The sequence below is a fragment of the Condylura cristata genome, unplaced genomic scaffold, assembly GCF_000260355.1.
Source record: "Condylura cristata isolate star-nosed mole 26May11 unplaced genomic scaffold, ConCri1.0 scaffold00025, whole genome shotgun sequence".
Taxonomy (NCBI): Eukaryota; Metazoa; Chordata; class Mammalia; order Eulipotyphla; family Talpidae; genus Condylura; species Condylura cristata.
Genome location: NW_004567126.1, coordinates 14,502,912 through 14,527,528, shown reverse-complemented (window position 1 = coordinate 14,527,528; position 24,617 = coordinate 14,502,912). Strand labels below are relative to the sequence as shown.

At 49.9% G+C, this 24,617-nt stretch overlaps 1 protein-coding gene across 3 annotated transcripts in view; it reads left to right on the top strand.

Annotated features, from left to right (window-relative positions):
* PKNOX2 (PBX/knotted 1 homeobox 2) overlaps positions 1-24,617 on the top strand; it is a 253,357-nt gene that overhangs the window by 66,979 nt on the left and 161,761 nt on the right. For all 3 annotated transcript variants that reach the window (XM_012729584.1, XM_012729580.1, XM_012729581.1), the window contains exon 2: positions 1,220-1,287. The gene's annotated coding sequence lies outside the window, so the exon portion shown is untranslated. The remainder of the gene's footprint in view (positions 1-1,219; positions 1,288-24,617) is intronic.

The following is a 24,617-nucleotide window of genomic DNA, read 5'->3' as shown; positions in this document are numbered from 1 at the left end:
TATCTCATACTCTACCTCTTCCAAGAAGCCTCTCTGTTGACATTTACAGGAAAGCAGCAAAGGGGAAGGATCTCCTCTTCTAGTCATTTCCTTGTTGAAGTAATGTTCAATGGCTTCATAAGCTCACAGCCCAAGTCTAGCCTCTCTGCATGACTCTCATGCCCTGAATGCTGAATGCTGTGGTTTGTCCTCCTTCTCTGCAAAAGTCCCTTCTTCACACTCAACCTCCTCCCATCTCTAGGGCAGAACAGTATCATTTCAGGGTGCTCCGCATTTGCTCCCTTCCTTTCTCAAGTGCTCCCCTTTCTTGAAATGCCCTCTCTCTCCCTTCCACTGGCCAGATTGGGCCTGTCCAGTCTTCTAGGACCTCGTTCAAGTTCTGCTGCCCCCTAAAAACTTCCTCAAGTGTTTTAGCTTTCGCTGACTTCACTTCTCTGGGAAGAGGGAATTAGAGCCTGTACCACACAATTGCCCACTACTTTATATTAAGTCTTGTCTTATCTAATGATACTTCAGATGGGTCATCTTATTTCTCCAAGGATGTGGCCATGTGATTTACTCCTGTTGCACCAAGGGAGTGTAAGTCATGGAGTAGACACCTGATAAATATGTGCTGTTTTTTTTCTTGTGGGTGGTGTTTTTCTCGCTTTACCCTAGAAAGAGAATTAAAAATAGTCATGTTTTAGATCTTTCTAATCTTACTCCCTTGTTGCTTCTCCACACCCATTCTTTTCCTTACAGCCTTCCTGGACTCTTCACTTTTACTTGAGTGTTCTCTCCTCCATCAGACCTCCCATAATCCTGCCATAAACAACAGCCACCATTTTGCTTGTTTTTGCAGACTTGCCGACATAAGCTGCAAACCTTCATGGGGGCTTTTTAGTTCTGTCCTGCCTCACCAGTGATCTTCTATCAGACAGAAAGGCCAGTAAATCATTATTGCCTCAATCAGCTCAGGGCTGGGACTCCTAAAGGGAAGGGGCGACTCTCAGAAAATGGAGGCACCCTTCAGGTAAGGAAGGAGTGATTCCATCTCTGCTCTGGGTAGCGTCTACAGGAGTCCCTGGTTCAGCGAACGTTCCCACTCAGCACCACAGGGCTGCCATGCCTGACTTGACCTGAGCCAGAACCACTTCTGAGTTTACCCCCATCTCTACCTTCACTCTTATTCTCAACAGAATCCTACAGAGTCTATAAAAATGCTTTCTTTTATTGACAGGTGAAGTCTGAAGCAGGACTTGGGCCTTCTGTCCTCCATGCCGCTCACCAGAAAAGGCACTGTGAACTGTAAGTAACTTTGATTGGCATTTCTGTGCTGACTCAATAAGGTGATGGGTTAAAGACCAGCCCTGAACCTGATCTTTACCAGCCACACGTTGTGTAAGAGAAACACTCAACAATGAACTAATCAGAAAGTAAACTACAGTGGACTTATAACTAGATTTGGTCTGAATGTGACAAAGAAGCCCTGTAATATGACATCTTATTTAATCAGACTTTATTGATCATGCATTACGGTGGGCCTGATTTGATGTCTTGTGTGTGTCACGAGCCTCGGAGAGGGAAACTCTTGATTTTGCAAGACCCAATTGGACCTCGGCCACTATCATCTGTGGGCGAAGCCTGGGAGGCAGTGAGGGGAGGAACTGGGCCAAGTTCAGAGCAGTGCTTGCTCTTACATCTGGTTATTTCTGGGAAGGTATGAGAGGACAAAAAGCAAATACTGCTGGCTGCTTCCCTTCCATCAGGCAGTAATAGCTCCTCCTTACACTTACCCTTGCAGGGAATCCTTGAATAGCACTTTGTTCAACATCCTCTCTTAACAACTTTGATAAAAAAAAAAGGGGGGGGGGGGGTGGGCGGGTAGTCCTGGCTAGCTGACATTGAACAAAAGGGTGTTTTTGGAGGACCTGCTTTTGTTATATGTCATTTCCTTTTAAGTCCTGGTTTCTAAAAACCAATTGAGGATGTTAAGTGAGGACTTATTTTATTTGTTCACTGTTGGCTCTCCCCCTTGGCAAAGTCTATCCACCTGTGGGAACCGGCTTGGTTCATTCTTCTCCTTGGATCTTCTTTGGTAGCTCCAGGGAGAAGTGATATCACCTTCTGGATTCTGCTGCACTCACATACTTGGCCACCACTCTGGCCCACCCATTCCACTCTGCCCCCTCTAGCAAGGCTGAGCTCCTGGCAGGCAGTCTGGGATTCTCCTTTTCCCAGTGCACCCTCAGCCTAATTGCGGCTCAGCAAATGTTAGCTGGAAGATGGGATTGCCCTGGGCTGCATACCTTCTCTACCCTGCTTCTGGGACAACCGGAGGCTGAGTGGGGCTGTGGCTTTGATAGTACATTGGCTCCCAACCAGTCCATGGAATTATAAATGATTAACCATTATCAGCACACATCTTCACCTCTGTGTAAAAATAGATTGACTGTAATGACTATTTGAATAAATCATAAGAATGGCCGCCCCACGATCGTCTAACATCCTGCCGATGGCTGCCCGGTGAGTGAGCAGGGCGCCGGCCCTCCCGCCTAATGGCCTGCGATTCAGTGCTGGTGGCCTCTGTGATTGACGGGTGGGGGCTCTCAGGGCACCTCCTCTCAGCCTGGGCTCTGGAGTGGTTGGATCCCCAGGCCCAGGGGGCGGGGAGGGGTGCCTCCTTCCATCCTGTTCCAGGAAAGCCTACCTAGGAGATGGTGCCGGAGGCTGGAGGAGACAGAGGAGAAAGATAATGACCTTTGTGAGAATCAGTGTCTACTTGCATGGAGCTTAGAGGGACCTATAAGTTAAGTCAAGAATGAGAGGAGTGAGCTGAGTGTGAGCCTTAATAAGAGCAGAGAAGTGTGGGGAAAGAGGGCTGCACAATCTCTCTGTCCCTGTGCCGGGCACCTTGGACAGGGTCACCCACACCCAGCCAAAGCTCCCTCCCAGGGACATGTGGTTGGACCTCACCGAGGAGCAAGAGAAGCAGGTTTCCTTATTGTAGAGAGAGTAAAGAGGGAAGATTCAAAGGGTCTTTCCAGAGTGGTTTGCCAAAGGCTCCTTAGGCCTGAAGACCCTGCCTTTCGGTGAGGGGCACAGACTCAGTGGGACCAGGACCCATTAAGGAGGGAAGATCCTGAAAGTCTCAAGTCACAGAAAGACCAGTGACGACTGGCTTTCAGAGGGGAACAGCACACACTCTTGTTTCCTTCCAGTGGCTTCCTGGTTACTATGCTTATGAAGCAAACCACTCCCACACATGACTTAACAGTGTTGTGCTGATGTGTCCTGTGAGCCAGGAATCCAGGCAGGGCACTACAAGGACAGCCTGTCTCTATTCTGTCTGGTCTGGGATCTCAAAAATGTCGGGGGCTGGAATCATCTTGAAGGCTCATTCATTTACCATTCTGAGGTGGAAATCACTTGTTGGTTGAGACAGCTGGGATTGTCAGCCATGCTTTGTGAATGCTCTGGTTAACTTGGGCCTCCTCACAATTTGGGGACTGGATTAGGAGGTGGCGGTGGTGGGTATCCTGAAAGGGAACAAGAGCCAGGTGGAAGCCAAACTGCCAAAGCAGCATCACTGCACCACATTCCCTTGACCGTGGCAGATACAAAGGGCAACCTAGGTTTAAAAGAGGAGACATAGACACCCCACTCCCCCACCTCTTGAAGGAGTATCAACATGCACAGAAAGAAGAGCCTGAGGAGTGGGATCTATGTTGATACAGCATCTTTGGAGAGGACAGTCTACCACAGAACCGTCTCTTATGTCCCAGAAAAAAAAGAAATGGGCCCTTTCTATGTGGTGAGGTGCTTGCCCTAGAAAGACAGCTAAGGAAACCCCCATTTAAGCAATCAACCTGTAACTTAAATCACAGAATGTCTGGGTTTGAAGGAACCCCAGTGACAGGCCAGGCTTCCTCCATAGGCGAGACTCCTGGAGGCCATGCTCATGCCAGGAGATGCTGCAGTTGCTCTTAGTACTTGTACCTTAGATTCCACCTCAGCAAGAGTGGGTCCAGTTTGCAACCCACAGCTGAAGTGCCAAGTCTGAAGAGGGACCTTGGACCAAGGACTCCACAAGCCCCGAGTCACGCCTGCCACCCATAGCTCCAACACCCCAACTCCGTGGGCTTCCAAGCTGGTATAGGTTTCAGCCAAAGGTCAGGACTCAGGGGTCTCAAAGGTCAGGGGTCTCTGGGGGCTGTGCTGGGGACTGGGAAGGTCGAGGCCACACTTCGCGCTTTTTCGCCATGTGCTCTCCTCCTCTTCTTTCCCCTCTGCCAATGCACTATGACCTTTGGGGCTTAGGCCCTTGGGGACCAGGCTCCCTTTCTCTTGGCATTTTCCTGCCCCAAATGCAACTATATTTTGGAAGGGAATCTGAAAGCCCTGGGAACTCTGTTTTGACTTAGGGTGAAACCAGTTGATTTTCTCAAAGGTCAAGATGGGAAAAATAGGTAATGCTGAAAGGAGGGGGCAGGCTAGAGAGGGGGATATGATTGGTTTTGATGAAGTGGGGCTGGAGTTAGGAGGGAGCATTTTGGAGTCTCCACAAGTCAACTTAAGATTAATAAGCAGCATTCACTAAACACTCACTTCAGGTTAGATATTCTGCTAGGCACTTGAGACTCCTTGTCTGTGAGATACAGGTCTCTCAGAAAAGAAGTAGAGGCTTAAAGAGTAGAAGAAATCCCCTAGTGAGTGACAGATTAGTTGGTAACAGTTGAAGTCAAGCTTAGCACTCTCTCTTGGAGAGACTTAATCACTTCACTATAGGGCCATAAGAATCTCAGTTTACTCTCCCTTAAAATGGGAATGTCTAATGACATCCTCTCCAAGGTAACCTTCAGTTATAGAGTTCTAGATGTGTGGAAAAGACTGCAGGGGCTCACTTAGTGATGTCTAAATGGAGCCCCATTTTTTAGAAATGGGATCTGTATGAAATCACAGAATAATTTCCTGTTCTTTTCCCTTTTGGTGAAACTTGGGTCAGGATACTAATGTTTAATTTGGGCAGCTGAAGGAAACAGATCAGAACATGAAGATCATTTGTATTTCCAAGGCCCCGATTTGGGGGGAAATGTTGGGGCTGAAGCCCAAAACTGGGGTGTGATGCCAGCTTCATGAATAGCTTGTGGTCCTGGGCACATCTCTGTGGTCTTTAGAGTCCTGTCTCTTGACTAGCAGCAGAATTGTGTACCCCTCCGGGACGGCAGTGGGACTCCAAGGAACCCAGTACTCCCACCTCTCCTGGCACACATGGGGACCCAAGAGTGGATCCCATCATCCCCTTACCCAGCAAATAATAAAAGATGGACTTAGAAAGAAAGATTGTCCCTCTCCCTTTCTCCAGACAGAGATGGTCAAGAATCTTTCCTTTAATTGTACCCTCCATCAGAGTTCACTCATAAACTATTGATATTTTAATAATACACATTAGCATCTTGCCCTCTGACAAATGAATATTGAATGAGCAATAAAGAGGCAAAAGAGTAACCAGGTAAAGGCTTCAGGGAAGCCGGACTCAAGAGTTATCAGTGGGAATGGCCCTTTGCTGGGACTTTGTGACTCGCCTTTTTCTCCTGAGACCCCTAAGAAATAACTCTTACGGATTCAGTGTCTCGCCAGTCCAGTGTGAACAGGATTTGCCCTAGCATTTCTTTCACTTGGCTGGCGACTTGGAGAAGAGGGAAAGAGGCTAACGGCAAGGATGGTGTTTTTGTCCCCCAAGAGAAATACCTGGGGTCTCCTTTGCTAAAGGAGCAGCCTTCTTCCTCATAGACTGTCTCCATCCTCAAATTAAAAGTCTACAGACAGCATGCCAAGAAATCCAGCAGCTAGGCCCAAAAGATTCAGCCATTCCAGCCCCCTCTCTCCTCCCACCAGGCCTTGATGGTCTGCTCTGCCTGGGGTGTTAGTTCAGGCTCACAGGACAGACTCTCCTGCCTCTTACAGTGCCTGCTTCCAGCCCTGCACCCAGCCTCCCGTATTTCGTGGCCTCCATCTGGGCTGGGAGTCCTTGAGTGTGCAGAGAACAGTGACAGGGGCTCATCGTTGGTCCAGCTTAATTGGTGTGATTTAATGGTGTTTCTGGCGGATTCAGATTTATACGGCTTTCTGAGCTGCAAATCTGCTTTCTAAATGTAGAATTTTTGTGGAGTGGTAAAAAATAATGGCTGTTCTGTGATTCCTGCCTCCCGAGCTAGGAGATTGCAATTTACATTATGCAAATAGACATTATGCAATCAAGGCACTTTAGCAGGAATCTGGCGGCAGAGAGGCCGCTGATGAGATGCCGAGGTCTGCAGCCCCGAATGGAGGGGCTCTGGAAGAGTGGAGATGAAGTGGGGCAGGGTGGGGCCCCGCAGGGGAGGCGGCAGAGCCCCCTCCTCTGGCCCAAGGAGGCAAAGTGGAGCCTGCCCAGAGATGAATGCATCCGGGGAGCTGCCAGAGAGCCGCTCTCAATTAATGGCTTTGTTTAATCATACCCCCTGTCCAGAGGAGTATTGTCTTACGGATAATTTCGTTTGCCTAACGAGATTTTGCTAATTAAATCTCCTTTCAGTTGGTGTGACTATGCCTGCAGGAGAGGGGGCTATTTGGAATCTTCTTCATAAACCTTTCTGGAGAAGAGCTAGGAAGGAGGGAAGAGAGGGAGGGGAGAGGGAGAAGGGGAGGGAGAAACTTTCCTACTGTGAGCACCTCTGGAGAGCCTGGAGCCTGGTTTGGAAAGAGCTTGGAGGCTCACCACCCATCCTGCCTTTCTTTTCCAGCTGCTGGAAAGGCAGATGGTCTTAAATCTTCTTCCAACCTGGGAACCATCCTTTTTCCTTCCTCTGTGGTTCCTGTGGCACACCTTCTCCCCACCATTACCTATTCTCAAGTACCTCTCAAATCTCCCCAAAGTCTGAAGCCTTCCCAAGCAGTATGGGGGGGACAACTCTGACAGTAGGGAAGGGAGGGGGATAGAGAGGGGGGAGGGGGAGGGCGACTGGAAAACCCTCCCTATGCTTTTGCTGTTAGCCAGTCAGTCTGGCTCTTAAGAGAGGAGGAACTGCTCCAAAATTGACCATCTCTCCAGGGATAATTGCATGAATCAAAGAGACTACCTCGTCAACTTCATTTATCATCAGGCAGCCAAGGACAGTCTCCTTTCGTTAGCATGGAGGAGCCCAGTGCCAGGCCCGCAGTAGCTGGAATCTGCTTAGTGCTGTTGTCAGAATCTGCCCACACTCCACGCCCCAGTGGTTCCTTACTGTCTACAGCTTCTTTGGTCGGCTGACCATGGGCTTCAGAGTTAAACTGTGTCTACTTATTCAGCTTCACCTCTCTCCTCCCTGACACTTACAGATGCTCAGACACAGAAGCACATGTCTGCTCCTGATATCCCCAGTAGGGATCTTCCCTGAGTTAGGAGGGGATTACCTGCTGATAAGCCCCCTTGTTTGTTGAAAGCATCATAAGTCAAAAATGCATCTAATATTCCAAACCTATGGAACTTCACAGTTTCGCCCAGCCTACCTTAAGAATTCTCAGAGCGGGCCCTCCCTGGTGGCGCAGTCGGTTAAAGCACAGCAGTGAGAATCTAAAGCTGCTTCCGCATGAGTTCCCGATTCCCACCTGCCCAGGAGGTGACCACTTGGCGCAGCAGACCTCTCCTGGCCCACCCGCTGCTCCCCTCAGCAGTGTACTTCGTAGATCTGTCTGTTCTGCTCCCCTCTCTGTCTCTGGTGAAGCCTCTCGCCGCCCCTGAGCCTCTGGCCTGTACCCCAGTTCTGTATGCACAAATAAATAAATCTTAAAAAAAAAAAAAGAATGCTCAGAGCAGTTGTGCAAAATCATCTAGCACAAAGGCTACTTTGTCATAAAGTATTGAATATCTCATACAGTCTATCAAATACTGCACTGAAAGTGGGGAAAAAACACAACAGTGTACTACAAATGACAATGATTGTGTGAGTTCTCACCACTGATAACGCAGCTGAGAGCTCACGGGGCCTGAAAAATGTTTGAAGCTTTGAGCTGAAATTAATCGCTGGATATCAGGGGTGCTGCAGGGGAAGGGTCACCAATGAAGCTGGAGTGTTGCTTTGCTTTCCTGGATTCCTGACTGGCTGAGAGCTGGGGCTCACTGCCTCTGCCCTGCATCCTGAGGGTATCATATCGCTTTCCTGGGAAAGGTCAAGATTCAAAATTTCTAGTGAAAACATCTTGCTTTCACACCATCATAACACTGAAAAAAAATAAAAAAGAAGCTATAGTCAAACCACTATAAATTGGGACCATCTATAGACTGGGTTGCTCAATGTACCCCTCCGTACTCTGTACAATGTGCCTTTGCACGTACTGTTCCGGAGTCTGGCGTCTTCATGGCCTGAGTAACCTCAAAACCCCATTGACAAACCTCCTCCCTGACTCCCTCCATACAGAGCACCTTGCTGAGATGCTGCCTTATTGGTCATCACAGGATTTGTCTGCCCAAGTCAAGGACTGCACCTTAATATTCTAATCAAGTATCAAGAATCGTGCCTGGACATTACAGGTCCCTTATAAGGTTGCTTGAATAAAAAGAGAAGAAGTGATGGAGAGATGTTCTCTATGAGGCCCCCAAGCCCTACAGGGGAGAGTGGTGATGGTGGTGGGGGAGGGGCTCAACAATGATTTCTGTGGAGGCTGTGACCTTTACTCTGTGGGCAAGAAGGCACTGATTCCTCTATGTGCTAGACCTGGCACAGAACCTCACTCACGTGAACTGCTAGGTGAGGGCATTGCTTTTGCAAAGGGCATTAAGACTCATCTGCTCTCATCAGAGGGGAAGGCAACATTATCTGTGTCTAGGTCCACTGGTGGGATCCCAACAGGTTCTACCTGTAGGTGAACGAATCACATCCCAGCCTCCCCTCCCTATCCCATCCACCCATCTACCCAGTCATCCAGCCAGCTACCTCCTAGCCAGCAGTAAGGGATTTCAGGGCTAAAGGAGTCCGGGGAGCATGGGGGAAGCCCAGAAGACATGGCGCTGAGCTTCACATGTACTGACAGCATGTGTGCATGCAGGTCCACAACGGTGTGCATTTACCTGTGCACATGCAGGCTATGGGGGTAAGGGGTGAGAGAGGTGGTATTTGAAGAGTGGCTTTGTGTTCTCCTTGGCTCTTGGGTTTCAGTGACCTCCTCTGTGCCCTGGCATTTTCCTTTTTTTTCATTTATGTCTGTCAGTGTTCTCTGTCTTCATCTAATTTTAATCATTGTAAGATCCTTATTATGCTATGCTGTTTATATAGTGTTTCGCTGTGCATAGTAGGTACTCAACAAACACTCCTTGAATGATTGAGTGTGTCAATAAGGTACACTCTGGTATCAGATAGGCTTGAGTTTAAGTTCTAGTTCTGTTATTTACTTAGCTGGGACTAGGGATTTAATTTTCTCATCCTAAAAGCAAGACTAATAGCAACTAGTCTATCTTTCTCAAAGGGTTGTTGATGAAGGATTATAAGAGATATGTGAGTGTGTTTTATAAACTACAAAGCACTGTACACGCATAAGAGGTTATTATTAGCATGGTTATTATACTTGAAGTGGTCATTGTATTTGAAAATTAGGGATTCTGTTTTCAGAAATATAAAATCATCCGGGCCTGTTTTGAACTCTGAGACTTACAGAGCAATCATTATAAGAACTGTTTCTAGATTTGGGGGAATTTTTCGTTGGTTGGGGGGGGGGAGGGGTTTGGTAAAAGTAGTCCATTTTTGCTACTGATCTTTGAGAGTTCTTGCCTAGCTTTACTAATATGACAAAAGAAATTTAGAGGGAGACTTAGTCAAGGATTCAAGCAAGGGGTGTCTTTTGAGGGTCACACAATAGGAAAGAGGTGGCAACTCTCTGAGTCAACCTCTTAGCCTGAGAATAATGGAGAATCCTGGTTTTGGGGGGTGATATCCAGAGTGGGATATCCAGTGCTGGGGTTTTACCAGGTTAACTCAACAACAGGAAGGTAAGCAAACAAACAAAGCCCAGTTTAACTCAATGAACAAATAAACACCAGGTCCTGGCATCCTGAAATATCTTCATTTGTGCTCCTGTGCGCCCAGGTAAATGGACTCTCCTGAGTATCTGCAGTTGCCTTAGACTTCTGAGCCTCATTAGCTTTGCATATGCTGTTCCCTCTGTAAAGAATGTCTTTCCTTGTTTTCTACTTGACCTTTTCTTTCCAAGTTTCTGCACTATCTCTGGGTTCCCAGGTTACAAATATACCTTCCTGAGAGCATTTATCATAGTGTACCTATGAGCATTTATCATAGTGTACCTATGACTGTTAATGTCAGCCTCCTTTGCCACAGCACAACTCCCAGGACAGGTAATGGCTGTCACTCATCTCAGTATCTCTGTATCTGAGTGGATGCGGAAATGGCTGAGTGAAAGGTGAAGGGGAGGGTGGGAGTTGATAGATGTACTGTGTTTGAGACTTTGAAGTTCAAGGACAGGTGAAAAAGAAGCTTTAGAAAAATTAGCATTGCCTTGCAAATAACCCCAATTTCTGACAGATATTTGCCACCCTCCCTCAACCCCAAAAGACCAGATAGACTTACCTGGGGTCACTGGGCCTGGGAACCTCAATCCCATCCAGATGGGTGACTGGTTGTCAGCTGGGTAGGCAGGGAGGCCTCCAGGTAGGGAGTGCGGTCTGAGGACAGGAAGGCACTTCCCTTTGTGACCCCTACAGGTGAGCACTTACCCACCTGGGGAGGCAGGTGCTGCTTACCCCAGACGCAACCCTTCCAGATTCTGCTTCTTGATGGAGTTGGTTCCAGCTGGGGTTGAATCTGCTGAAAAACCTCCAGGAACTCTGATTCCCGCGGCCTTCGCCCTGGTTTGGAGCCATCTTGTCTCTGGCCTGTGCCTGGCCTCTCCCTCACGCCTCCCACCCCCAGCAGTTCTCCAAGAGCCCCAGGCAGCCGCTGCAGAGTGCCAGGGGGCTGGGAGGCTTTTCATTACCGAATGCACTGAACCTATTTGTGAGTGTTTTGCAAAGTGTTTAATCCAAGGTGTTCCCTCAATTAAATTAGTGCAAACATCTGTGTCCCACATCCACCTCCATTTGCATTCTGTGCCATTTATTACAGTGGGAAATTGGAAGGCACCTTAGGAATACTTAGGACCAAATTAGGCTAGGTTGGGGTGGGCTTCTGGAGGTGGGGTTCTGAGGGTGCCAGTGAGGTGGTCCAGGCTGGGACTTGGGGTGGAGCCACTTGCTGGTAGAGGAGTTGCTGGGAGGAGTAGAGGGGAGGGGATGTTTGGGCTGGGGACCACCCAGTCTCACTGGGGAGTTTGGGTGGGTTTAATGAATATCCCAATGCCCACCTGGGTCCAAGAACCAGCAGAGGCAGGAGGAGTTCACTGCTGTTGTTTTATAACTTTAAACCCAATTAAAAAACCAAGATGTATCCCATTCGAGTGACCCACTGTGGTCTCTCCCTGGGGGAGCCCTTTCCTGCAGGAAGGGAATTTTGCAGTCATGAAACTGCTCAGCCTTGGTGACCGACTGAGTGTAGGAAGCTGCTCTCTTGCCTGCACATGTGACTCCCATGGCTGGCAAGTACTTCAGGAGTCTTCCTACTATGCTCCTCTAGGAAGGATAGCAGAACAGACCCTGCTGTGTGACAGGCACAGCGCTCAGTGCTTCTCGCGTGTTACCTATTGTAACCCCTCTTCCCCACCTACTCACTGGTGATAGAACAAATCAGAGAGCAGGGCTTAAGCCAAAAGGCGAAGCCTGCTGCCCCTGGTCCCAAAGCTAGAAAGAGGAGCAGACAGGATCTGAACTCACCCCTGCCTGCCTCCAAAGACTTCGCGCTTCCCACTGCACTTGGACATCCGTCATCCCCCCAATCATTCCCCAGATTTCTTTTCCCAAGTCTATCTCCTGGCCAGCACACCGTGGCTGGGCAGTGCAGGGGCCCTGTCCTGGACTGCTGCTTTGGGTTTTCTAGCTGCTGTTAGGATGGGGTCGGCTGAGGGCCCCCCGGGCTCCGCTGGGTATTCCGTCTGCAGTTGTCTCACCTACAGGATTGGACCCTGCTTTTGTAGGGAGGAAAAGCAGAGGTCTGGGGAGTGAGGAAGAGGCTTATGGGATGCTGGAGTGCCTTAGAGATGGAGGAATTCTTCTGTACTGACAGGGACACTGAAACTCCAAGGAGGAGGTAAGGAGGGCCACGAGGGTTTGGTGGTAGAGGCCAAACCAAAATCCTCAGCCCCCCAGCTCCTGGGAGGGGAACCGTTTCAGGGCCTGTTGGGTTTGGAGGTTTGTGTAGGAGAGGTGTTGGCTTTTTCGATACAAAATGTAAACCAAGACTAGAGCTGGGAACCAGGGTGAGAGGGGTTGGGAGGTCCCCTGTGAGCCGACCCGCCATACGTTTTTCTGGGCTGCCTTTAACGGAGAACCGGAGAACCGTCCAGGCCATCGAGGATGGCTGATGATCTCCCCCCTGGAGCCTGGGGCAGGTCTGCACCAATTCCTAGGGCCTTACCTAGGAATGTCTTGGGGACAGCAGGACCTCAGTAGACAAGGGGGATACAGCACTGTGCTGCGAACCACCTGCTGATGTCCTGTCTGCCTTCTACACCCATCTGCCCTGTGGCTGGGAACCATCTGGAGGAAAAAAGTGCAGTGGATTTGAGCCCCAGTCAACCCCTGCTTTCCACTTTCTGCCCTGATGAGGTGGGGGACCATGTCTTAGCCTCAGTTGCCCCATCAGTCAAAGAGTAATGACAAGAACTTACAAGGTCGTGGATAAATTTAAAAGCCAAATTAGGCCTGCTTGGCTCTGCTTAGGGACACAGATGACTTTCATGGCTTCTGTCCACCTTCCCCTCTTGGGCCCTGAGCCTGGTCCTGGAGGTGGAGGAACCAGGAAAGGGGGCTCTGGGGAGGTGAAGACAAGCAGCCCTCCCCAGCTCTTCCTCCTCCCTTTTCTTTTCTCTTCCCTCCCTCCCTCTCTCATCAAGAGACTTTAATAAATGCATCTCAGCATGTGGCCCTGCCTGGGGCTTTATAAGAATGAATTGCTTATCCCAGCCCTTACTCCCTAGAAATGACAATCCCCAATCAACACACATTTATTAAGCACCTCCTGTGTATAGCACCCAGCTCTAGGCACAGCAGGGTGGGCCCGAGCCACCCCCAGGGCCTCTTGTCTCTACCCAGAGACCCCATGGTTCCTGCTTTCTTTAGATCTGCTCTATTCCAGGACCATCTGCCTTTACCAGCAAGATTTTGGGTTTCTGCACTTTTTTGTTCTTCTCTGCTTCTCCATGTGAGTCTCTCTCTGCCTAGTAGGTCCTCCAGCCCCCTGGCTGACCTGGTGTCTCAGTTTCTGTGTAGTAAGAATGTCTGTGGCCCTATCTCCGCTGAGCTTTGTGTTCCCTGGACTCCCAATGCATCCTTCGATGTCTCGCATTGTATGTCACTTGTGTCTCTGCTCCCTAGTCTGGCTCTCCAAGGTAGAGTCCAGGTGCAGCAGCTTCGCACCAGGGTGGGCCCTCTGGGTCCTCTGTTCTGGGTCCCCTGTGGGCCAGCACATGCTCAGGCCACCCCTAGAGTGCCTTCCTCTCTGAGCCCTTGGCATTCAGCAAATGCTGGTTTTGTTGGACAAACAACTGGTTTGTTATGAGGCTGTCAGAGTGGCAGGCCTCACTCTTGTTTCCAGGGTGTTCAGTCTGAGAACACATCCCTTTATTTGCAATTCTAGTATATATTCATTCTCTCACCCAGACGCAGGATCGGGGCTCTCCAGATGGAGCTGAGTCGAGGCGGAGAAGATCCACTCCCTTAACTTATCGTCTCTGTGGCTTGGTCAAGGGCATTTTCTTTTCCTGAAAAGTCCTTCTTCTTTCTCTGCCAAGTCCTGCACACACAACCACCACCACCCCCCCCAACCCCACTGCCAGCCCCAGGTCACCTCTTCTACAAGTTTCCTTTGATCCCTCGGGAGAGAACAGTGCCTCCCTCCTGCATTTGACTGAGATCTCCCCACTGACCGATGTCCACTTGCATCCCAAGTTTATCTGCATCTGTCCTTGTCCATGAAGGTCCTCACCCCATCTGGCATGGCACCTGCATGCTCAGAACTTATGCTTTTGCCAGGTGAACACACAAGCAGGACTCCTGTGAGTGTCCCTGGGAGGGAGGTGTCTGGGTTCATTTCCTATCCTCACCTTGACTTTATTGCTCCAGGGTTCTCATGGACCTGGCGGTACATTTGTCACCAGCTACTGGAAACTGGTCGCCATGGCCAGCAGAAGAAAAACAAGTGTTAAATTCTGCTGGGGAGATTGAGCAGGCTGGAATTACCTTGTATGGCTATTCTGGCAAGTCCTGGGGCACTGATACTCCATGCAAAGTCTCCAAAACAGAGTAAGCAAGATGGGCCATTGGAATAGAGAAGAAAAGATTGCAACTTTATTTGCATATTTTTATCTCACCCTGTTGAGATTTCTATTTTCAAGTTTGTTCCATAAGACACATCATATATTGGGAGAGTAGTTAGTATGTTTAAGATTTAGGCCCACACGTGCGTGTTTGTGTGTGTGTGTGTGTGTGTATAACTTTTTAAAATTTATATATGTTAAATTTTTTACTGGTGAAAATTTTTACTGGTAGAACCATAAGCTCATCTAGCACCATGGACTTTGGCCACCGGCCCACTGCCCAGAAAATGAGACTAGCACACATTTGCTAGTACCTCTATTCAAATGTTCTAGGCTTCCAGTCATGCTTGAAACTTAACCTGAATCTCACCAGATAGCAAATTCTTCAGGGTCTGGTATCTTCTCATGAATCTCTAGGGCCTGCCACGTTGCAGGTACTCATTAAATTGAGTGTGACTTAGATTATATTTATTTAAATTGAGACTATGTGAGAATAAAATTTTTAAATAGGGCTTCAATTGTAAACTCCCAGATAGTTGACATATTTACAGAGCCCTACCATGCAACAAGAAACATATGCCCATTATGTACCACATTCTAGCTCAGTACTGGGGGGCGAATTTGAAGTCCCTGACCTCAAGTTCCTTACATTCTCTTTTTTCCCAATACAACCAAGAAATGTGCATAATATAAACCAGCACTCCCCTCTTCAGTGGGGTTATTTTGAAATAAATTCCAGGCCTCATACCATTTCCCCCGCAAATGCTTCAGTCAGTACGCACAGTCTTTCCTGGAGAAACAGATCTTTCAACAAATGTAGCTGTGTCCCAGGTGCTGTACTAGACCCAACTGGGCCAGGCCAGGGCCCAGAGCCAGCAACAGTGGTCAGTACTCCTGGGGTGGGTCATAGAGTGATTTTATATAAGTGCCACTTAGGTTGAGTCTCTAAGCTGAACTCCCAGGCTCCTGTGTTGAAATTTCAGAACCAAAGGGGGCGCCTATCAGATAAGGTGTGAACCTTGAGTAAGCTACACCAGTAGAGGAGGATGACCTCAGCAGAGCAGACAGAAGCCCTCTAGACCTTACACTTTGCCTCCTTCATCTTAACCTGAGAAGAGGACAGGCCAGGAGACTGAGGGCTCGTGCGGTGGCTGTATAAGTAGACATGGTAACCATGGCTGGGCAGGCCCTGGGCTTGGTCTCTACTTCTGCTTCCTCTCAGCCCAGGGAGGGCCCAGGGCCCTACCAGGCTAGGCCAGTGCTTTGCACACACCCAGCTTTCTGTGGCCAGGAATAGTGTCCTTTAAGCCCCCAGCAGGCTCTGGACTGTGGGCACCCCCTCCGCCCTCCAGCAGCTGTGGAGGGGCCAGTGGCCTGTAGTCCCGGAACCACCATCAGCTGCATGTGACTTCTTTCTTCCTGTACAAGCTGAGCACTTGCCACCCTGCTGTCTGTTTTTCCTTGCTAAGGTTCAGTTCTAATTATGTTGATTTTCTTCATCCCACCCCCTCCTGGAAGCTTATTAGGTTGAATATTTTTATTTATTATCATTTCGCCCAACTCCTGCCAGCATTTCCAATTACTCTCCCCGCTTCCTTGTAATTGTCTTTCTGTAATGGCTCTGAAACAATTGCGCTAAATGAGGTATCTCCTGGAAGATGAGAGTCTCACTTCATTAAAGGCTAATGTATTCTCAGCTCCAGCTCTGTGGGGCTAGCTTGGAAGGAAGACATTTAAACAGCTTCTTTTATTTTATAGGGAGCAACTTTTCAGCGACGAAGATGTCTGTGGGGTATATGTGTATGTGTGTGCGTTGCCTGATTTTAATTTAAAGAAAGTTTATGAAATAGTATGAGTCTCCTTATTGATGAAACTCTGTTCTCAGGTCGCCGAGATTTATGCAGATGGGGTGCAGAGCTCTGGAGTAGGAATGGAAAGGGGTACTTTATTGAGACATCTTCTCCCCACCTTTCTGCCAGCCCCCCTCCCTTTCTCTCTTGCTCTGTGCCTCCTTCGTGCGTCTCTGCCTCCAGCTTTATGTGTTCAGCTTCCACTGTGCTGATGACCTTTTTTCAGCTTATATATTCTAACTCATTCATTCATTCTTAGTGTATTCCTGTGTTTGTGCATTTGTTATTCATTCAACAAAAGTTTATCCCCTGCTCCGTTCAGATATTATCCAGGATGGGAAACAGGCCTTTTTTGGCGTGTAGAGAACAGTCATATGGCAGGTAAGCGGGCCCTTGCATTATGATAGATTAATGGTTGTAATCAGTCCAGGGTAGATCACTCTGATAGCACCAAGAAAGACACCTAATAAAACCCTGTGGGGCCAGGGAAAGTTCCTGGTGGAGGAGAATGTGGACTGACACCTGAACCAGTCAGCTAAGTGGCAAGGGCTCTAGGCGGCGGGAACTTGAGTGGCGACAGAGGGCTGGGTTGGCAGGCGAGGTGAGACGCGAGCTTTCCCAACTGACAGGAGTGTCACTTGGGATAGAGGCTGTGATGAGAGGTGGGGTTGGAGGTCAGGGGGTTGTTGAAAGCCAGGCTACTTCCGGATTGTTTGGGTCGGTGGGATAGAGACGTGTTTCTAGCAGGGGATGGATTTGACCAGATCTGAGTTTGGGAGAGAATGCTCCTGCTTCAGTATATAGAATGACTCGAGGAAAGCAAATTTAAAAAAAAAAAAGCAAGGAAGGAGGAAGCTGTTGCAAGACACACCGATGCCTTGCCTGAAGGAGTCAGTGAGCCCCGTGTCAATCTGTGCGGCATCACACGGGGAGTGATGTCAAGTTTGCCAGGGGGCTGGTGGTGTGGGAGACGCACCTTTCTGACTCTGGCAGTTGGGTGGACGCTTTTGGTGGGATTCTGAAACCAGACAAGACACTGTGCTCCGTGCAGAGTCTGGGTGGCTCCCCAGGAGGTGGGACCACAGGCCGCAACTCCCAGCAGGCGGGCAGCTTGGTCACTGTCCCCAAGGACAGCTTCCAGGCCTTCCCCAGCAGGGTGTGCGGGCCGCGTGTGCACAGCAGCTCGCGTTCTGGAGGGCTCGTCCACAGTGCACCTCTAGAGCTCGCTGACCCCTCGGCACACGCCGACCTTGGCTGAGCAGGTCCCATTTGCCTGGGCTGTCTGTCCCAGCGACCTGACTGTACAGGCGGAGGGGGCTTTGCGCAGATGTGGGCGGCTCCCGTGGTCAAGGTCGGTTTACCAGCTGCAGTGTCTCCTCAGCAGGAAAGGATAGGAGAGCCCTTCCTGGTTCTTGGGGTCTGAAGCGAAGAACTGAAGTTCGTTTGGGTCGGAAGTGAAGATTTTAAGCTCATCCTGCGTGGGGAACTCAGTACCTCCAGAAGTGTTTTTATGTCTCTAGGACATTTTTTTTTGGGGGGGGGACTCCCTAGAAGCCCACCCACAACAGGGGTGGCACTAGCAACCAAAGCTTAATAATAATGACATCTTGGTCCAGGGTGTGCCGGACACCCATCCAGCACACACATATGCGCTATCTCCCTCCTCACCGAGATCCTGTCACGTAGGTACTGTTACTGTTGGCTCTCTTCAAAGAGGAAGGGATGAAGGCACAGAAATTAGGGAAGGGGGCTCACAGCTGCCGTTTCCCTCCCAGGGTCAAGAAAGGAGCGGTCGGGCCAGACCGGAGCCAAGAGGCGTGCTTGGTCCTCCACTTCCTGCTTCCCTACTTCTCACCTCCTGTTAGTTTTCCCCTTTCCAGTTTATCTATCCTAAGTCACTCATTCACGTCCTCCAAGGCTCTGTGCAAATGCCACGGACTCCTGGGCAGAGCCATTTGTCTCTCCCTGGTTCCCAGAACACATACATTTCTCAACGGTGGTGGTGGTTTTCTGGTCATTTCTATGCGTGTGTGTCAGCTCCGCTCTGGGTTTTCCCCAGGCAGGGGTCTTGGCTCACTCCTCGTTATGTCTTTGGTGCTCAACACGGAGCCTGGGGCACAGGAGGTATTCTTGGGATAAATCAGTGCTGCGAGGGATGCCAAGATGCTCAGGGGGACCTAGAGGTCAGAGTCCAGGAGCCCCCCTGCCTCCTGTCCATGAGAGGAAAAACAGCTGCCCAGAGAGGCTCCAGAGTGGACTCCCCCGGTGAAGGCCTGATGACAAGGAGTATTGGTCAGGAACTGAAATCTCTCTCTGCACTGCTGGGGGAACTGTGGGTGTTGAGGTGAGCACCCCTCCCGGGTGGAGGGCTGAAAGAAGCAGCTTCTGGCTGAGTGTTTATTCTGATGAGGTGCTTATGTAACACCAGGCTTCCTCTGGCTCCCAGGGACTGGGGAGAGTGCACACCAAGGAAACAAACAAACGGAGCCGGCAAGCCACTTGTGCTATTAGGCAGCTGAAGGGAAGAGGGGGACGCATCGCCTGCAAAAACAGCACCAGGGCAACTGCCAGCAGCTTTTAACAAAGAATAAAATGTGTTTTAAAATATCAAGTGTCCACATTCCCCCATAGAGTCCCATCTCCTCAGCCTCGCTCTGGTTGCCATGGCTGCGGTTGGGGTGGCATGGGGTGCTGGGAGGTAGGATGTCAGGAGATGGGGGCACTTCCATCTCAGCCAACTGAGTCAGGGCTCTGGTCACAGCCAGAGGGCCAATGAGAGCAGCGAGGGGGAGAAATTCAGGAAGAAAGCACTAGGTCTGAGAGCCAGGGGTTGGGATAGCTAAGTAGGCACTAAATAGCTGTGTGATGTTGGGCAAATGGCTAACCCTTTCTGAACCTGGTCTTTACACATCTGAAAGATGATGAGAACTGCCAACTCTGGGCAGGGTGGTGCAGGGGGTTGGAGCACTGCACTGCGAAGCTAAGCCAAGCCATGGCTGCTTCAGTGCGAGTTCGATCCCCACCCAGAGGTGACCCACATGGCGCGGCAGACCTCTCCTGACCCGCCTGCTGCTCCCCTCAGCAGTGTACTTTATCATTTGCCTGTTCTGCTCCCCACTCTGTCTCTGGTGAATCCTCTCACTGCCCCTACTCCTCTGGCCTGTATCCCAATTCTATATGCATAAATAAATACATTAAAAAAATAACAATAAATAAAAAAAGAGAACTGTCAATCCTGCCCTGACCAACTTGTAACTGAGCTTTGGATGTCTGCCGCAGGGTACCATCTGGCATCATGACCCTTTTGTGCCACTGCCTCTGGCCCAACTTGGGGAACACAGCCTCTTGTCTGCTCTGTCCAGCTCTCTCTGCCTCCAGCTCCAGGGCAGAGGTAGGCACGCCTGCCTCACTTCCTATAAAACTGAGGACCTGGAGCTAGGTAAATTCTAAGTCTGCAATCCCCTAGGGTGCTTGGAACAACAGAAAAGGCCTCCAAACCCCAAGGGACATGACCGCTCTCTGAGTAGAGTAGTGGAAGATTCAGGGTAAGAAGGCTACATCCTAGAATGGAGCAAGGGAAAACGTTACCTGTTCTTTTTTTTTTTTTCTCAAGATTTATTTATTTGTGCATACAGAAATGGGGTACAGGCCAGAGGTGCAGGGGTAGTGAGAGGATTCACCAGAGACACAGCAGGGAGCAGATCAACTGAAATACACTGCTGAGGGGAGCAGGGGGCGGATCAGGAGAGGTCTGCCGTGCCATGTGGGTCACTTCCTGGGCTGGGGATCGAACTCATGCTGAAGTGGCTTTGGCTTCTTAGTGCTGTGGTTTGACCTGCTGCACCACCAGGGAGGGCCACCTGTTCACTTAATATGCATATATTGAGCACCAACCGTGTGCCAGAGAGTTGGCATCCGATAAACAACACACAGCCCTCTCCTCTCTCAGCTTTTAGTCCAGCAGATATTGCCAATTAGTGCCCACTCTTCTCCACTGGATAGATGAGAGAAGGAGGCCCAGGAAAGGAAGAGACTCCTGGGATCACAGAGCCGGTTAGTGGACTTGCAGCATCAATAGCCTGTGTGATGAAGATGTAATGAACTAACACACTAAGGACACCACACCTGAGCCTCCCTACCAAACACCCGTGGGGTATACAAACTCCAGGGACAGTTCCCCTTGTCTCACAGGGCCTCTCCTTGGCCCCAACTCCAGCCCCACTCCAGTGTTGCGTGCCAGGGGTTTGAGCCACCCCCACCTCTAGGTGAGACTGACAGAGGGAAGGTAGGCTGAAGCTTTTGGCCCAGGGCATTTTATTCAACCAGTGCTTCTTAAGAGTCTCTACAAGCCAGACACTGGCGATGCATTGCCGAGCAGCCCTGGCAGGTCCCCTACCCATAAGGAATTTCTGTTTTGGTGGGGAAGGAAGGTGGAAATCAACCATAAATAACTCAGATGTTTGCAGTATGAGATAAGGGCTATAAATGTCACATATATTGTGAGATACTAGAAAGTGGCTGGGAAGATGGGTTGGGATAGTGAAAGGTGTGGACATGGGGTGGGAGGCCAATCTTGTTCACTTTGGAAGTTGCCCTGCCAAACAAAGTAAGGTTTTGATGAGCTTATGTTCAACTCTTCACATGCCAGTCTTCCAAACAAATGTTATCAGTGCTGAGACTGTCTTTACCCTACCCAGCCCCCAATCCGCCGTTAAAAGTCTTAGTATCCTTGGAGAGCTCAATGGCCACCCCCTACTCCAATATGGAATCAGGAGTAAGGTGATGGAGAAAGACCAGGACTGGTCCCTCCTGGGGCCTGAGTATTCCAGTCTGAGAAATGGGGGGCACACAGCCTGCCCAGAGCTGATACCCACAATGATACCAGTGAAACCTGTAGTCCTGAGGAACCATAGAAAATATTCCATTCTAGGGCAGTGGAAACTGCTGGGGAGTCCTTATCCGTGTGCATCCTAATTCATGTGAGACTCTATTTCATGTGCACAGAGAAAACTGTCCCTCCCTTCTAAGCTCTCCAGCCCCCAGCAATATAGGCACTTGTTTGTGTTGATCATTTTGTCCAGGAATCGAAGACTTCCTCTGGACTTGTGCGACCTGCCTCCCATCACCAGATGAGCCCTTGAGTAGGTAGTCTGGAACTGGCAGACTTGAGGATGACCTCATCCTCATGGGCCTGGGGTCCCCCCGACCATTTCATGATTAGGGCTCAACCGGACTCAGCCTTGACTGCACTTCAGGAGCCTGTTCTGGAGTTGGGCAAACATCGGAAAGAAGCTGGAGATTGGGGAACCAGGATGCAGAACTTTGTGGTCCATCCTCCTGGCAGCTCACATTCCCATGTGTACCCCAGACCCCCCCTCCCATGCCAATCCCCCTACCCATGCAGGCAGGAGTGGACTTAGCCTAAAAGCAGATTAAAACCTCCGGTTCCTACAAATTCCCATTCGCGAAGAGTGAAGGAACACTCCAGAGAGAATGGCAAGGGATGAGTGATCGGGTGGGGTAGGGATGGGGGGTAGAGGGTTTGGGGGGTGTTGTTTGGGGGCAAGTTCAAGAGAGGAAAAAAGGCAGGTCCTGGAGTCTGGTGCTGATTTGCTGGTTGCAGGCATCCACTAAAGGCGTCTCTCCAGCAACTGTCATCAACATCCCTGAAAAACATCTGACAGAATCCAGTGTCTTCCTCTCTCTGGGTTTCCTCGCCACAGCCCCAACTCCTGACTGGACACTTGGGGGCAAGCCGAGGAAGAGCAGACACATCCCCCGCCAGGTGGTACTCACCGTGTGTGGATCTACACTGGGGGCAAAGCTTAGCCCTGGTCCTGCCCAGCAAGCTGTCCAGAGCTTGTCAAGCCAGGCCTGGGGCTGATAGACGTAGGGCTTCCAGGCAGCCTAGCCCCTTGTCTCTGGGGGTGCTTGTCGACTGAGCTGAGTCTCTCCTACCACTGTCTGAGCATGTGCCCCAGTCCCCAGAGCTCCCTTTTGCCCACCAGTCCCAGACTCAGTAGTTCCTCCCCGCCCCCCCCCCCCCCCCCAAGATGCTTTCTTCCTAGGTCATTGCCCATTTCCTGGATCTCCGCAGATAAACCTGCTGCCCTTCCCCAGCTCAGCAGCTGGCTGGTTGCAGATTTCTTGGTAATGATCTTCCTGCAGGAGCCGGAGAGCTGCGGCTGCTGCCGCTGCTGCCTGGGCTGCCAACATCAAAGCTTTCTGTGTGGCTTTGGTAGAATGTTAAGAATCGTGAGATAATTAAGTTGCATTTCTGTGCATTGTTTACTGTTGCTCTCAACCAATCACTATTCCATAGGGGCTAATCTGTGTAGATTTTTTTTTTCCTTTGCAGAGCCTGTTTGTACCACATTCTTCATTATGCTTCAGTTACAATTTTAATTTTACTATTATTAAATCTTCCCCAAAGCTGTATTATTCTGCGCCTCTGAGCTGGAATTCCTGATTTGGGGACTGTTTGCATCTGGGTCTGTTCACAAATGATTGTTCTTGTTTACAAAAGAACATACATTAAAACTCAGTGCTGGAGGCATCCTGGCTCCCTTCCCTCCTCCCTGCCCACAGCTCACCTGGTTGGAGGGAAAAGGAGAGGTTGGGAGCAGAAGGGATTTTGATTCTGCTATTGGATCAGCGCATTTATAGCCTCTGATGGTCAAATGACTGGATGGGACATCCCGTGGACAGGGAGGGGCCAGTCAGCGAGCTGGGGACTTCTTTTCTGTGGCCTGCAGATCTCAATACTAAAGGCCCACAACTTATTCCAGCACCGTGCAGAGTTGTGGCATCAGACCAACCTGGGTTAGAAACCCAACTTCTTTCCTTATGAAGCACGTGCTTTCGGGCAGGGAGGCAATTTCCTCGCATCTCACTTCCCTCGCTTTCAAAATGAGGAAGAAAATGATGGTGATGCTGCCCCACAGGTAAAGCCAACCAGGGATAATATCTGGTCCCCTCCAGATGCTGAGGACCTCATAAAGGGCAGGGCAGGTCACAGCTGTTAGTCTCCCATTCTCTCTCCTGTCCACTTGGCTTCCTCTGATGCTCATCCGAAGCTTGCTAACTCCCTTGGCTTTGCATGAAACGTTGAGGGCCCCTGCCCACCTCCTGTCTCTGTCATCACTAAGCCAGCGGAGTGGAATAGGAAGCACTTCCCATATGCCGCTGATGACTGTGGATGGTAGAAATTAGTTACCTGCCTTCTCACGAAGGGAGGAGCTGCAGACTCCCTGGGGCCCTGAGCTTGCAAAGGGGCTCTGGGCCAGCCCAGATGAAGGTGGTCGGCCCTGGGGTTTGGAGAGCCCAGGGCCACCTGCCAGTGCCTACCCCTCCTGCTGGAAACTGCTTAGTGCCACCAACTCTCACGGCTCCTCCTGTGCCCACCCTAGCATTCCTGCAATCTGAACTTCCTCCTGGAGTTTCCACAGCTTCTTTCTTCCTTCCTCTGTCACCCTGTCCCCCCATGCCGCCACGCACACACTAAAACCATAACTTTTTTTTCCCCCCTTTCCCATTATCTCTAACCCATATACTCCGGGAAGTTTAATTTGTTCTCGGTAGTAATCACCATTAACTAGAAATTGTCTTTCTCTGTGTAAACACGTCATTAGTGAAGCTGGTTTTCTGCAGGGTCCAGATTTCATTTTTATTAAAATGAAACACTTTCAGGCGCCTCACTGTGTCCAAGGAGAGAGAGTATAATTTTAACCCATTGGGTTGGCCACAGATAATTGGGCTGGCATTTGATTGGACGATTAGGGAAATATCTTCTTTGCATGCAGTATAATTTGCATTTTTTCCCCACTTATATGAAGCTAAGTCATGCTTTCGTACACAGGCAGTTTTAATGAGCATTATAAATCCTAATGAATATATTTTCATGTTCATTTTATTGGCTTGTTTTTATTACTAGAGGTCTGAAAAACAGGGCCAGTGAGGGAGCCTCGGAGGAAATAGCAGGGGAGAAAAGCACTGTGACAGCTTCACACCCCTCCTTTCTGCCTTCCTAGGCTGTGAGGGGGTGGCCGCCCCCTGATCCAGGAGAACCAGGGTCATCCTGGTCCTCTTTAACCCAAAGTACAAGTTACTTGGGACCCCAGGGGATGCAAAGAATGTATCCCTCTCCTGGGGCTGGTGGAGCTCCTGCTATAGCCTGGGCCCTCCTTCGCCCCCCCATTCCCACCCCACACAGCCTCAGACTCAGCAGAACAGAAGAACCCCGAAAGCAGTGAACTCTACTTCAACATGTTCTGTAACAGTAGGGGCAGTGAAGCACTCTGCCCAGGGATTGGTATATGCTAACAGCTCTGTGCAGGTTGATTAAACGGA